The following is a 16,800-nucleotide window of genomic DNA, read 5'->3' on the forward strand; positions in this document are numbered from 1 at the left end:
ATGCTCAGGGCCAGCTCCACCAGTTTGTGAGGTAATGACCCATAAGCGTTAGCAAGGTCGAGCCACAGCACTGCCAGGTCCCCCTTGCTTTCCCATGCTTCACGGATCAGTTTCGTCACCACCCCCGCATGTTCGATACATCCTGGGATGCCTGGAACTCCTCCCTTCTGCACTGAGCTGTCAATGTAGGTGTTCTTCAGGAGAAATCCCACGAGGCGATTGGCAACGATCTTGAAGAAGGTCTTGCACTCCACGCTAAGGAGAGAGATTCTCCTGAACTGCTCGATGTTGCTCGCATTCTCTTCCTTAGGAATCCACACGCCCTCTGCGTATCTCCACTGCTGAGGTCCCTTCCCTTTCCTCCAGATGACTCTATAGATCTTCCAAAGGCGTTCCAAAAGCCTGGGGCAGTTCTTGAAGACCTTGTACGGCACTCCACTAGGTCCTGGTGCTGATGCTGTTCTGGCAGATCTGATGACATCTCTGACTTCCTTGAGTGTAGGTTCGTTGATGTTGAACAGGGTGCTGGGTTCAGGTGGATATATTAGAGCCGCACAATGGCCAAGGTCTTGCTCTCTCATGCCGTCGCTGTAGGTGTAATTGAGGTGGCGGTTGATGTCGTCCTCTGGACATGTGAGATGACCACTGCGTTTCTCTCCCAGCAGTTTCTTAGTGAACCCAAACGGATTGGCAATGAAGGCACTGCGCTTGCGGGCTCTCTCTGTGCCACTCAGCACGCCAAAGGGTGGTTAGCCTTCCCCGCACCGCACCTCTGAGTTCCACCAGGGCTGCCTTCTCTTGCTCGCTTGCTTTCTTGTACTGGCTCCTGAGTGTCCGTAGCTCTTGTCTGAGTTGGGTGATCTTTGCTTCGCGTCAGTTTGGAATAGGTGCTGCAGTGGTAGCCTTGGTGGCACGTTGTTCCTTAATGCCAAACCTGTCTGATGCGATGTTCATTATAAAGCTGCTCATTGACCTGAGCCTCTGGTCCACATCCCCCTTGGCTATTACTTCAAGGCCGCGTCCACATCTACATCAAACCGGCGCCACTCTGACTCTTTGTTGGCAGCGGGCCACAAATAGAACGGCGCTCTGATGGTCTACTCTGGGGTGTAGCTCATGGTGCTTGGAGGTTCTTGGCACTGTTGGGTTTATCCGGGCCTGGATCCTCCTCCGTCTCACCAGGTGCTGTATCTGGTACTGGCACTGTGCGTTGCACCATTAGCTTCCTCATGCAGCCCATCTTGGTCTGGTGAATCTTCAGACCTATGAGGTTTTTGCAGACTTTGCCACATCTGCAGACTGCACTCTTAGTCGATTGAACGTTCGCATTAGTCGTTACCAGAATATCCAACCCTTCGGGGTGCTCATTCTCCCCCCGTCTTGGGCGCCCCTGGGGGTATAAAAAATGTGGATTTTAGAGCAAATTAAAAAATGGTTGGCTTCTGTGTCTCCTGTTTTTGATTTGCATTGGACCCTGTGGGCCAGGTCAGAGTTACTCTCCTCGCTCAGAGGCACACAAGTCAAACATCATAAGTCCTATTGTTTAGCCAGGCACATTGTGAGAATCAGCACAAGTGGCACTACAACTTTGGAAAATTTCACATGCCTAGAGTGAAATTTGTGGTTTGGAGAGGCGTGGAAAGAAAAAATTTCAGACACTTTTCAGAGCTTCTCTCCACTCTGGCAGTTGGTCTCCTCCACTCTAGCACGAACATTCCGTGCAATACACACCCATTATAATCTCAAAATTTCTCCCAAAACGATCATGGTCATTGAACAGCGATTGATCAAAAACTATATGACCTATCAAAACGTGGATTAATACACCAATACACAAGACTTGTGTCTACATTTTAAAGTTGGAATGGTGTGAGCACACGTGGTATGCCAGAGCAGTAGTCCTTTTAAAAAGGTCAAATTTTTTTCACTTTTTTCTCCTCATCCCATTTACTGTGAATGGGAAATTTTCATGTGTATTCTGTAGAGAAAAATAATAGCAGACCGAGTCTGATCGAGCCGCACATTTTGGTGTATCATGTGCCTGGTGCTCGCTATCGTTTTTGACTAGTAGCGAACTGAAATTTGTATGGAAGATGAATAATAAAAAGTTGAAGAAGTTTAAAAAGGAGAAACACCAGAAGAACAAGAGTGTTCAGTGCTCAGCACCGTATCACTAATAATAAGAAGAAGAAACACGCAGAAGAACATGAGTGTTCAGTGCTCAGCACCGTATCACTAATAATAAGAAGAAGAAACACGCAGAAGAACATGAGTGTTCAGTGCTCAGCACTGTATCACTAATAATAATAAGAAGAAAAAACACGCAGTATTGCAGTAGGGCTCAGGGCTTTTGCCCCGTGGCCCTAATAAATAGTGGGAAGAACATAAGTGTGCAAGCTTCACCTTGCCCACTAATAAATAGTGGGAAGAACATAAGTGTGCAAGCTTCACCTTGCCCACTAATAAATAGTGGGAATAACATGAGTGTGCAAGCTGCCAGCTTGCCCACTAATAATAAATGTGGAAATGGGAAGAACATATGTGTATGTTCTATTATTTTGTGGTTGCTCAAAATGTGTCCCACATATTTGTCACCACCGTCAGATATTTATAAAAAGCAATAAAATCAGGCAACTACAAGGTCAACTATATTCCTGAGGACCCTATTTTCAAACCCTCAGCTCTACCGCATGCTTCCAGATCACTCAAGCTCCTGTAAGCTTGCTATTTTCTCTTAAACTTCTGCATATTTTTGGAAACTGCTACTGTCACAACCATAACATGTCAACACTGTCACTTATGTTAAAAAAAAAAAAAAAAAAAATTAGATTAGATTATGACATAAATGTATACTTTTTAAGAAGAGGTCTGAAGTAGCTAGCAACAGAGGGGAAACAAGATGGCTAATGTGCACAACACATACCATGTGAAAGAGTAGGTTTTTGTCACCACTGTCAGACGTCACCACTGTCAGGTTTTCTGCCTTACGGTGGTGACGTACAGTCTGACGGTGGTGACAAAAACCTCCGAATGGTCTTCAACAGAGGCTAGAATATAAGTGTTGATCACAATAAATACCAATATGACCTGTGATGTTTCATTAACCTCTTTTTTATTTTTATTTATGTAATTGCCCCAACATTTCTTCCATATCGTCCAACCCTAGGGGATGAGGTGTGCCTTTCCTCTTTCTCAATTCACTATTATGCCATGTTCATTTGGCTTATGTCATTTGGGGTGCACATAGTGCACCTACTACCTACCTACAATTACTCAGAAGGTTCAGGATTTCTTTCGTAATGCAGCATGAATGACAACTGACAAACAGGACACAATCACACACAAGAAAATAAAGCATCAGAGAATGATTCTCACTGATACTCTATTGAACCTCCACAAGGAGTTCACCAAGAAGGAAACAAGAGCGAAGCTCAGTTGTTCATCCTTCTGTGCCTTACGTCCTTTGTATGTCACAGCACCAAGACTGACAGATCGTAAGACATGCCAATGTCAGTGCCATGAGAATGCTAAGCTGATGCTTGAAGTGCTAAGAGAAAATGGTGTCGTCAAGTCTAGGAAACTGGAGGATAGTTTTGAACTTGCCTGCTGTTCACAGACAAGCGAGGCATGTCTTCTGCGCTCCTGCACCTGGTGTCTCCACAAACATACACATCCCACACCACAGCAAGACCAGACCAATGTTGAATGGCAGCAATGGGAATGGGTTCAGGATCAAAGAGCAGATGGGCTCCACTTCAACACAAGACTTGTGATGCACAGGGGCACGCTGGGAGAGCTTCTCCAACAATATGAAGCCAAACTGAAGACAGAAACAACAACACACGTGTGCTCAGTTCAGAACCAGACCAGAGAGTACAGGAGCATGATCAAGAAGTGCAATGATAGCACAGTAATTGTGCATGTGGAAGTATAGTTCTGAGGTACAGTCATGTCATTTTGGTCAGAACCTCCCACATCTCAGCCTGCACACCAGCCTGCACACTGGCATGTACTATACAAAAGAACAGAAGACAGGCTTTTGCACACTATCAGAATCCAAGCGACAAGATGCATCTGCCATTTGGACTCACATGGAACCAGTCCTGACAGACATTCGTTTAAAGTTTCCAAAAGTTGATACTATTCCCTTTTGGTCAAATGGCCCCAGCAAGCAATACAAGAATAAGAAGAACTTCTCTCTCCTCTGCAGTGTCCCTCCAACTCTAGGTTTCGAGAGAACAACCTGGAACTTCTTCCCCACCTCACATGTGAAGAGAGCCCCAGATGGCATTGGAGGAACTGTGAAAAGGACTGCAGACAGCCTTATTCTGTGGGGTAATGACATTGTGAATGGAAATATCTTCCATGAGATGGTTGGCAGAAGCCTCTGCAGCACTAAGCTGTATATCATTACTGAAGCTGACATGCAGCCATATGATGCACTCCTTGCTCAACCACTAAAACCTGTACCTGCAACAAGGAAACTCCATCAGGTCATACCAACACACCAAAATGACTCTGAGATCTATTACAGATCACTGTCCTGTTTCTGCAGTGAGCCACAGATGTGCAAGTGTTTCATCCCAACAATATTCCAGATGACTGCCAACACACCCAGGGTACAGGTTGAGGATGATTGTACTATACCAGTGCAAAAGAGGAAAGGTCCTTTGGCAATGTTGATGAAAGAAATACAATACAATATTCGTCCCGTGAGGAGAAATTCCAATTCACAGCAGCATCAAAAATGGATAGAATGTTAAAAGACAAAGCATCAAAAGTGCATGCAAGTTAACACAGCAAATATATACAAAAGGGTGGGATAGAAAGAGAAACGTCATCCTAAAGAAATTGTAAATAGTATTTACAGACTGTTATGTACCGACAGACTTTTATGTACCGAAATATTGCACAGATTATTGCATAGGTTATTGCACAGATTGTTTCATATGTTCAGTTCAATTATTGCAATTATTCGCCCCTGCTGTGTTCAGGGCAAAAGCACTGAACCACTATTGTTCTTCTGCATGTTTCTTCTTCTTCTTATTATTATTCTTCATCCGTACAAATTTCGGTTCTCTACTAGTCAAAAACGATAGCGAGCACCCAGGCAAATTATATATCAAAACGTGCGGCTCGATCGGGAATGGTGTGCTATTATTAGAACGAAAAAATCCCATTCAAAGTAAATGGGAGAAGGCAAAAAATGCGAAAAAATCTCCCTCTTTTTCAAAGGACTACTGCTCCGGCATACTTTCACGTAGAGACACCATTCCAACTTTAAAACGTAAAAACAAGTCTCGTCTATTGATGTTGTAATTCTCGTTTTGATAGGTCATATAGTTTTTGAGCAGTCGCCACTCGATGACTGTGAGCGTTTTGGGAGAAATTGTGAGTTTATAATGGGTGTGTATTGCGCGGAATGTTCGCGCTAGAGTGGAGGGGATTAACTGCCAGAGTGGAGAGAAGCTCTGAAAATTGTCTGAAACTTTCGTTTTTCCACGCTCCTCCAAAGCACAAATTTCGCTCTACGCGCGTCAAAATTTCCAGAGTTATAGCGCCACTTGCACTGATTCTCACGATGTGCCTGGCTAAGTGATAGGACTTACGGTTTTTTGAATTCTCAGCCTCTGAGCGAGGAGAGCGCCTCTGACCTCGCCCATAAGGTCCAATACAAATCAAAAACGGGAGAGACAGAAAACCAGCCATTTTTTAACTAGCTCTAAAATTGGCATTTTTGAGCCCAGCGAAAAAAAGAAAGTGATCAGCGTGTACAGGAAAGCCTTTTAGCACTCATGGTGAAGAAATTTTGGCAATAGGAGTTTCGGTCTTTGCGAGAGAGGCGTTTGTTCGGAGGGTGCGCAGAGGCCAAATTCAGACGTTTCTCAGACTCTCACAGACCCGCAGGTGGCCTGATCTCAAGTTGCCTTGGCAACCCCTGAGCCTCAGTGCCTCTCCCACACACACACATATTATATATGTGTGTTTCGGTTAACGCTACATATTATGTAGCGTTAGCTGCAGCTGTGCAGGTGATTCAGCTCTGCAGTGGCTTGCTAACCAGACACAGGCAAGCTACCTACTGATGAGTTGTATATGTTTGTGAGGCAATGACCGTTTCTCAATACCAAGTACGCTAAGTTCGGACTTACGAACTTGGCAGTTCGGACTTAGCAAGTTCGACTTGGGAGTACAGTCTCTCCAGGACGGGAGGACGCAGGACCGTCATTCTGCAATTGGGACCGCAGCGTACTTGATGACGTTAGCAGGACGACACATCTCCGAAAACTTTGGAGCAAATTTTAAACTACGCGCTATCGTGATGAATTGACCACAGATTTTAAGTTTTAACATCCATTTTCTCACATAAAATAATCTTAAAACCACATTCCGTACTACTAAAACAGCAGTATTTCCAAACTTGTAACTTATAGTTGTGAGTCCTCTCCTCCGGCATTGTTGCGACGAAATGCATTCTGGGATACGTGGTTGCCCCAAGTCCGCACAAGTCACCATCCGATGCATCCTCGATAAAGTGGGAGGGGCAAGAACACATCCGGGTATTTGAGTGTACTTGTCGAGATGCGGACTTGAGAATTGGAACAGTACTTGGACTCAGAGTGATGACGTTTCTCAAGTACACAAGAACACAAGTACAGAGAAGAACGCATATTGAGAAACGGCCAATGAGTGATGTTGGCCTGTTAGCATTAGCTACAATGCTAACATGCTAATGCTAAAATGCTAACATACGTTAAAATGAATGCACATTGCGTTCTAATGGTGGTTCAGAAGTTTTTAATGTGTTATTTGACATGCTAATGTTAGCATGCTAATGTTAACATGCTAACATAGGCTAAAATGATTGTTAATGTCATTCTAATGGTGGTTCAGAGGTTTTTAAAGTGTTATTTGACATGCTAATGTTAGCATGCTCGTGCTAACATGCTAATATACATTAAAATGATTGGTAAGGCATTCTAATGGTGTTTGAGACCTTTTCAATGTGTTATTTGACATGCTAATGTTAGCTTGGCATTGTCGCTGATGCTGACATTGGGTCCTATGAATGGGTTTGACTTTTCATATTGGGCTGCCATGCTAATAGCTACGCACACGGCCCGGCGTTTGCCACACGGCCCGGTGTTTGTGCACTGTATCACTCTTTGTTGGGTAGCACGGTGGCTCAAGAGGTAACACTGTCGCCTCACAGCTAGAAAGTCCCCGGTTCGAATCCTGCTGTGGCGCTGGTAGCGTGTCCTCCACCATGCCATGCCTTTGGTGCTGCCTTTGGTGCTGCTCGAGGAAAAAAGGGGGCCTTTCTGTGTGGAGTTTGCATGTTCACCTGGGGTTTCCTCTGTAATAACCCCCACTAAAAACATGCAAGAAGATCACCACCACAATGGTGACAAAAAAGATGGGTCCCCAGGCACCGGCTTCGGCTGGCAGCTGGCAGCCCACCACTCCTGGTCTGCCCAGTCCGAGGATGGGTCAAATGCGGAAATATAATTTCACGAGAAGCATGGCGTGTAGTGTAATAAATAAAGTACGTTTCTTCTTCTTCTTCTCTTCAAATTTCCCGCCGAGGGGAATTTGTCTAGTTATATATATTATTGTACCGATTACTTGGAGCAGTTCCTGTTGTGCAGTCTGACGGCTGTTGGAAGGGGTGGGAGTCATTGTCTGTCATGGAGGACAGCTTGGCTGTCATCCTCCTCTTCCCTACCTCCTCCACCTGTTCCAGAGGGCATCCCAGGACAGAGCTGGCCTTCCTAGTGAGTTTGTCCAGCCTCTTCCTGTCAGCTGTTGTGATGCTGCTCCCCCAGCAGACTACACCATAGAACAAGGCAGAGGCCACAACAGAGTCATAGAAGGTCTTCAGGAGTGCCACACACCGTCTGCTCTGTCCTTTATTATAAAGTGCAATGGTGTTATGAGTCCATTCCAGTTTGTCGTTCAGATGAACACCCAGGTACTTATAAGATGTCACCATCTCAATGTCCCTTCCCTGGATGTTCACTGCCGATGGGGGAGAGTACGGGTGCCGACGGAAGTCCACAACCAGCTCCTTGGTTTTATCCGCATTAATCAGGAGGTGGTTCTGCTGACACCAGTCCACAAAATCCTGAATGAGTCCTCTGTATGATCTATCGTCCCCATCTGTGATGAGGCGACAATGGCAGAGTCATAAGAGAACTTCTGCAGGTGGCAGGTGGGTGACAGGTGGGAAAAGTGAGCTGTATAGAGGGTGAAGAGGAACAGGGGCCCCCACACTGGAGAGGACAGTCCCTGACACACACAGTCCCGTGTCCTCACATACTGTGGGCGGTTGGAGAGGTAGTCCACTATCCAGCATGTGAGGTGTTGGTCCACCCCTGAAATCTTCAGCTTGTTTCTCGGGTGGGGGGGTGGGGGTGGGGGTGTCAGTGGGGTACTTGGGCAGAGTGCTGGCAGATCAAAGGAAGGCTGCTGCAGGGCTGGTACAGCTGGGGGAGGGGCAGATGCCTCCTCAAACCTGCAGAAGTAGCTGTTCAGCTCATCTGCCCACTTTGAATCCCCAGCTGCCTGGGAGTTTGGCTTCTGGTGGCCTGAAATGGTTTTCAGGCCTCTCCAGACTCCCCTGGTGTTGTTCTCCTGCAGCTGTTCCTTCATTCTCCTCCTGTATCTGTCCTTCTCCTTATTAAACAGTGACATGACCAGAACTGGTGGTTAGCAAAGGTTGTCACTGTGGACGCTGATCATCAAGATGTAGAAGTGGAATTTTTCCACCCTCATGGGCCCAACACACGGTTCTATCCAAAAGGAGGTGGAAAGGATATGTGCTTCATACCATTTGACCATATTCTGGTCAAACTTCTTTTTTACTTATGATTAAGGGGTACTTTTATTAATGATAGCCTTTTGCTGATTAAACCTGTATGTTTCTTATTGAATGTTTGCCACAGTGCTCACAATTGTTATTTGTTATCTGTTCACGTCCAATATACAGTTTACAGTCCAGTTTACAGAAGAATATAATGCATTATTTTATGAGTAGGGGGCACCAGATGACAGTTAAAGACGATGTCAGTGATGCATTGTACATTATTCCTACTGGTAATGACTTTATTTTTTACTATGATGATTTGATATTTGATGATATGGGGGTGGGGTACTTTAAAAAATGATATTGCTTAGGCCTCAGGTCTATATTCCTTAAAAAATGTAATCACAGTGGTCAGGATTGTTATTTTTTTGGACCAAATAGTTCAATAAAGTTGTTATAAAACAACTGGTATAAATTTTGGAATTGTATGTTGTAATGAGACCACTGTCACCACTGTTGGATTGGTGTCACCACCGTCAGTTCTAAAGCCACCACTGTCAGAAGGAGTTTTTTTGTTTTAAATGAACATGCTTATAACATGTTTCTTCAGTGCTGCTGAGTTATTAAAGTAATAGTCTCTTTTAATACAAAAATATGTTTGTTAAATAAACATTACATAACATAACATTACATTTATTTCAGTAATAACTGAAAAAAACACCTATTTTATGAAAAAAAATACAAATGGGGAGGTTGCATTGCTGAACAGCCAAGACCTTGGTCTATAATGATGTACCTTTAAATTTTGTAATTTAAGTAACTTTTTATTTTCAAAATTTAAACCTGTTTCAATGATGATAGATAGATAGATAGATAGATAGATAGATAGATAGATAGATAGATAGATAGATAGATAGATAGAGTGGCGTAGATGATGTAGGGTTGGTGGGTTTTGTAAACCCATGGGCCCTCTTGTGGTCAAACTTTTTTTTTTTTTTTTTTTTTTTAAATGTAATGTCGCCGCGGTTGACCCACGCAGCTGCAGGTAGCTCGTAGTGTAACGTCAGACTGGGTCACTGCATTGTGTTGCATATAAGGGGGGATACGAGCACCCCCTCCCAATTTGAACTGATCCATGCGTCTATTGATTGTGATTGGCTCAGCCGCTCAGACAGAGACCGTTATTTTTCTGGAAAAAAAGAAAGAAAGAAAAAGAAAGATGCTTAAAAGAAAGGAGCCACCAGAAAAAGAGATGTGTGGTGCAGATAAGCGGAGGGCAAAAAAGAAGAAGAAGTTAATTGAGGATGCGGCCAAATCCACAAAGCTGACAGATCTCTTCTGTCGTGGCGGGAGCAGCTGGCCAGTGACGACACGGGTCCGAGCAACAGCACGGCCACAGCAGGTAAACAAGCACTGTCTGCTGTAACACTGCGCTATCATGACCTCAGACTTGAGACTAGGGTTGTCACAAGAACCGACACTACCGGTAATCTGAACGTGACCGAACCTGGATCCGCTCCAGCTGCTTGGTGTGGCCACAGCCACAGGTGAAGCCCATAAGCATGACGCGCCATGTGTCTTTCTCCGGTCAGTTGTCATGGGAACAAGACGCTCTGACGGTGGTGCACATTTAGACCATAATACATCCATGATTTGGAGCAGAGGCAAACAAACGTGTGTGAATATATAAAACGGAGCTGAAGAATTAAACAATAAGTTGCAGTTCAAGTTAAGTTCATTGCAAATGACCTGCACCGGGCCTATCCGAACCTTGAAAAATTATATAGGATCTATCTGACTGTTCCAATAAGCAGTGCACAGGCAGAGCTTTCAGGCACTTTCAGTCCCCTTAAACTAATTAAATCATACCTGCGCTCAACGATGAGTGAGTCTCGTCTCTCAAACCTGGCATTACTTTTCATTGAGAGAGACCTTACTGAGAGGGCTAACTTTAACAACGTTGTTGAGACATTTGCTAGGATGAAGAAAAGAAAAACAAAATTCTAGGCTAAGTCAAATCGTGGCAGAAATGCAAAGTTCTCAACTCATTTATTTTGTATTTTTTCAATAGCCCTTTTTGCTGTCATGCAGCTGCACTTTTATGTTAACCAACATTTACTGAAGTTATTCTTAGATTTCTATGCCTGGTGGTGCAATGGCACCTTGAGTTGTTTATTGGAGCCAAGTTTTATTTTGTGTATTGTATTTGGAAAGTGTTGATATGCCCGTCACGGGAGTGTAATGGCACCTTAAGTTATTTTATTGTTATTTTATTTTGTGTATTTATTTGTATCGGGATTGTGTTGGGAAAATGTTATTTATGTGTTGTTATTTATGTTATGGTGGTCATGTATGTCATTTATTTATTTATTATTTTGCCTGTTTGTATAGGGTCTGGGGAAAGGGTGGCAATGGATAGCAATAAAACAAGGCAGCTATTTCAATTCTAATCACTGTCATGGTGTATTCCTGGCTTACTTATTCCTTACTTTTTTGGCTTTTTCTTTTTTCTTTTTTCTGTCCTCTATTCGCGTGTGCAATGTCGGGCCCCTTTGACCTCAAAACCCATGTGGAATACAGCCTAGCTACGCCACTAGATAGATAGATAGATAGATAGATAGATAGATAGATAGATAGATAGATAGATAGATAGATAGATAGATAGATAGATAGATAGATAGATAGATAGATAGATGTAGTCATGATGAAGAGCTGAGCACCTGGGCCCGACATGATCCACGCCTACTGGCTCAAAAAGCTAACCGCACTCCATGAACGACTGGCAGCACAGATGAATCAGCTGCTCAGATCAGGAACCCACCCAGAGTGGCTGACCCAAGGCCGTACAGTCCTCATCATGAAGGACCCACAGAAGGGCCCGGTACCATCCAACTACCGGCCTACAACCTGCCTGAGTACAACATGGAAACTCCTGTCAGGCATCATAGTGGCTAAGATGAGTAGGCACATGGATCAGTACATGAGTAGAGCACAGAAAGGAATTGGCAACAACACCAGAGGAACCAAACACCAACTACTGGTTGACAGAGCAGTCACCCAGGACTGTAAGACCAGAAGTACCAACTTGGCAATGGCAATCATGAGGAGGCAATACAGAGGTCAGCCACAGCCAAATACCTTCAGAGGGTGAGTCAGGTCCTGAAGAGTCAGCTGAATGGCAAGAACAAGATCCAGGAAATAAACACCTATGCCCTGCCAGTAATCAGATACCCTGCTGGTATAATATCCTGGCCACTGGAAGAAATGGAAGCCACTGATATTGAGACAAGGAAGCCCCATGTTATCATGTCATAGACTATGTTATTTGGTAGACTGTTACTGTGTTAAACGGTGACCACGCAGTCTATTTCCATATAATAATGATAATAATAAGAAGAATAAAGTCAAAGTGCTTTACTAGAAAGAAATCACATGTACCAAGAGATTGCTTCATATATAAAAGAGAGAATGAACATAAAAACAGTTAAAAACACTTAAAACCGTTAAAAAGTTCGAAAGAGTATTGTCTGTACCACCAAGCATCCTGAGACAACGTCTGTTGTGATTTGGTGCTTTATAAATACAACTGATTGAATTGAATTGAATTGAATTGAATTGAATTGAATTGAATTGAATTGAATTGAATTGAATTGAATTGAATAAATTAATTGAATGGAAAATAAAAATAAAGACTGCATCAAATCACAGAATAAAATATAGGTAAAAAATAGATTACATAGAATGCATAAAATCAAGTAAAAGACAGCTTTTAAAAATATTCAGTTTACTGGCTTCCCTGATATCCATAGGTAGATGTGTTCCAGAGCTTTGGGGTGTAACAGGCAAAGGCTGCATCCCCAGGTTTTTTTTGACTGTTACTGGAAACCTTCAGTAGACCAGTAGTAGGTGATTGCAGCGTTCTTGAAGGCAAATAAAATGAGCAAGTTCGTAGTGTAGCTTGGTCCTAGTCCATTAAGGGCTTTGTATACAAAGAGGAGGACTTTAAAATCATTTCTAAATGTTACAGGAAGCCAATGCAGAGCAGCTAAAACTGGACCAATGTGCTCTCTCCTCTCGGTTCTGGTTAATAGCCGAGCTGCAGTTTTGAATAGGCTGAAGTCTCTCAGTGTTTTATTTTTCAGGAGGTCAGCTAATATTGTGTTACAGTGATCAAGTCATCTTAATCTTTTAAGATGACTTGAGGCATGAATCAGTTTTTTAGCATCTTTTTTTATTTATAAATGTTAGTATGTTTGTCAGGTGAAAAAGTGTTTTGTCACGTTGTTGATGTGGGACTTAAGCTTAGATGTGAGTCGAGAATAACACCAAGATTTATAACCAAGAGTTCCTAACATTCTCTGTAATAATCTTGGAAAAGTAATCCTTTCTTGCCAGACGAATTGCTTTGTTATATAGTCATGGCTTCTTTGTATATATTACAGTGACCTGTGAGCCCAGTTTTCCTCCATTTTCCTTCAGCTGCTCGACAGATTCTCTTCATCTCAACACTGCTGTTGTTTAACCATGTGGAGATTCTGTCAGTCGATCTCCTTTTAACCTTTAGTAGAGCAACAGCATTTAAAGCAGATGACTCAAATGAACTCATAGTATTAGAACGTTTCTTAAGCCTTGCCATCAAAAAAGGACAGAGCAGACTCCATCTGCTCAGGAGGCTGAGGTCTTTTGGGGTGCAGGGGGCACTCCTGAAGACCTTCTATGACTCTGTTGTGGCCTCTGCCTTGTTCTATGGTGTAGTCTGCTGGGGGAGCAGCATCACAGCAGCTGACAGGAAGAGGCTGGACAAACTCATCAGGAAGGCCAGCTCTGTCCTGGGATGCCCTCTGGAACAGGTGGAGGAGGTGGGGGAGAGGAGGATGACAGCCAAGCTGTCCTCCATGACAGACAATGACTCCCACCCCCTCCAACACACACTCACTGCACTGAGGAGCTCCATCAGTGACAGGATGATACATCCAAAGTGTGTGAAGGAGCGGTATCGCAGGTCATTCCTTCCTGCAGCCGTCAGACTGTACAATAAGAACTGCTCAAAGTAATCTGATAATTCATCTGTAAATCATCTGTGAATAACATGTGCAATAATCTGGGCAACAACTGGTGAAGTAATCTGTGCATTTATCTGAAATTTATTTGTAAATTATCTGTTCAAGAACCAAAATTTTACAGGGGCAATAATCTGTACAATACATCCTGTATATAACAGTCTGCAAACACAATTTATAATTTTCATCTTGATAATTTATCTGTATCTGTACATAACAGTCTGCAAACACAATTTCTAATTTAGAGACACTTATTTCTATCACACTTTTTTTATTTATACTTGTATATACTTACTGATTGTCTACCTCGTCTATTTTTTCTTACTGATGCTGCTGTAATTTGGAATTTCCCCTTGTGGGACTAATAAAGGTATATTGAATTGAATTGAATTGAATTGAATTGAATTGAATTGAATTGAATTGAATTGAATTGAATTGAATTGAATTGAATTGTCTTTGAACCAGAAATTCCCTTTTAGACTTTGTTAAGATTAGTTGCCATCAAAAAACACACAGTGATGGTCAGAAATAGGTCATTTTAATACTGACATGTGTTTAACCCTGTTGTTATTATCCTGTTTGTTAAGGTTAAGCATTTTAGATTTGGACCCAAGGCAAGAGAAACAGAGCACAAAACAAAGGGAGCCGTTAAAATAAATGATTTAATGCCAAAAAAAAGAACACAAAAAGTACAACTGTCTTAAATAAAAAAGCAAACAAGAAAACAAATGTCTTAAACACAAAAAGTCAGAAAATGAACTAACACCTTGGGAAAGTGGGTAGGCAATAATACTTAAATAAATAAAGCGGCTGACTAGGAACAGGTGAGGACAGAACAAGGAAACACACTGGAGATGAAAGCCAGAGAGTCTTACATTTCACAGAGAACAATCTGGCAATGAGACTTCCCCAGCATGCCGCTTAAATGGAGAGGGGGATGATTAGCTGAAAGACACCAGGTGCTCTGTCTGCCCTGCCACCCAGCCTGGCTACACCTCCACAGCCACACTGGAGGGAGGGAACTAAAACCAGAAATCAGCCCAAAGCAACAGAGCGGTGGAAAACGAAAGCAAAGTAACCAACCCAGATTCCTAACACTGTTGTTATTACCAAGTCCAGAATGTTACCGTGCTGATTAGTGGCTTCATTTACATGTGTAAGTTCAAAAGCAGTCCAGTAAATTCACAAGCGCCATAGCTTTGGAGCCATTGTTTTTGTTCATATGGATATTCAGGTATCCATTTAGGATCTATCATATTTAGTGATCAGTGTGAAGTGTGATCAGCTATGAGAATTCCTGTATAAACACTGATGAAAATCTTGGTGGTCCATATAATGTCATGATGAGCACTGGTAATTGTGCTTTTAGCTCAAGAACAAGATATTCAAATGATATAAATTCACAGGGGTCAATATCATTTCAATCCTTAATGATACCCCATGAAAATGGCAAGGCAAGTACCCTTGAAAGGTGACTGGTGAGGCTGGAAGAAGGTGGAGGCTAGCAGGCTTGATGCTAGCAGGCCGAGGAGCAGACTAGAAGCAAGTGAGCTGGCTGCTAATAGGCTTAGACGTGAGCACAGGTTGTATTTTTACAGGCTGGGTGTTAGGCTTGGCCTCTAGCAGTAACTGGACTCAATGCACAGACCAGGAGACAAGAGTAAAAAAAGGAAAACAAATTTTTTCACAAGAAATATAACTAAAGGCGCGCTCAGAAGGAGTGGGATAAACAAACAAAAAGCACACTCGTAAGCAATGGGAACAATAACCAAAAACACACTCAATGTGGCGAAAGAAACAAAAGGCGCACTCAAAGAGTGGAGCAAACAATTCTACACATGGGAGGCTGAGGCTGGGCAAAGGCTGAACGTGGTTGGTAGGCACTGTGAACAAACTGGACCACCGGACTGGAAATACTCACTGGGCACGGTTCTGGTAAACTCATGGAAGAGCTCAGGATAATCCAGTGACTACTCTAGCTCAGCATCTTCCTTAAATACCTGAGCCCTAATCAGGATCATGCGCTCCAGGTGCACTGCTGGAGAGGTGGGGCCAGCTCGGTGCAGGGAAACACCCAGCTGAGACAGACAGGGGAACAGACAGACAGACAGACAGACAGACAGACAGACAGACAGACAGACAGACAGACAGACAGACAGACAGACAGACAGACAGACAGACGCATAACACTAGGGAAAAGGGAAACAGAGAACACTAGGAGCAGATAGTTCTAGTGGATCCTCACACTGGGCCAGCAGATAGCAGGCCTGGAATCAAGATGCAGGCTAGTAGGCTGGATAGTAGCGGACTGATTCAGTTCTTAATGGGATATTTTTTGAAGGAAGTCAAACTTTCTGACCATTTGTATTCAGGAACTGGTTTCTGGTGACAATGCACTGGTTGTGGTCGGCAGAGAAGCAGAAGGGAGTGGGTGTCCCATCGAAATTTAATAGTAGCAGCAACAGTGTATTTGGACTGAGGGGAATGCAAGTTCACTCTCCTGGGAGGGAGATGGTTGGTAACCCAAGGAAACTTTAAAAGGAGACAGACCTGTGGATGCTATGGTAAGGGGATTGAGCAAATTCAATCCAAGCAAGCAGGACCATAGTGCAGCCTCCAGGTCCTGGTTTATCCTTTCCATTTGGTCATTTGTCTGTGAGTGAAAACCAGAAGATAGACTCACTTTAGCACCAAAAGCATGACATACAGTACCTGAGAGATAAATTGAGACAAATTGCTCCTGTTCCAAGACAACATAAAGGGGGATGCCATGGAGTCATAACATAGTGTACAAAGTGGTCAGTAGTTTGATGGGCTGTGAGAAGTTCGGTCCATTTTGTTTGCATGAAGAGCAAAATTAGGCACCAAATGCCCCTATTTATATGAAGAAAGCCTGATGAAGAAAACCTGGGTTAACAAAGAAAGCTGATAACC

At 43.2% G+C, this 16,800-nt stretch overlaps 1 protein-coding gene across 1 annotated transcript in view; it reads left to right on the forward strand.

The window, feature by feature from the left end:
- The window catches only part of gpm6ab (glycoprotein M6Ab), a 71,076-nt gene that overhangs the window by 39,055 nt on the left and 15,221 nt on the right, over nucleotides 1–16,800 (forward strand). The window lies entirely within an intron of this gene.

Source organism: Chaetodon trifascialis, chromosome 2 (genome assembly GCF_039877785.1).
Source record: "Chaetodon trifascialis isolate fChaTrf1 chromosome 2, fChaTrf1.hap1, whole genome shotgun sequence".
Classification (NCBI taxonomy): Eukaryota; Metazoa; Chordata; class Actinopteri; order Chaetodontiformes; family Chaetodontidae; genus Chaetodon; species Chaetodon trifascialis.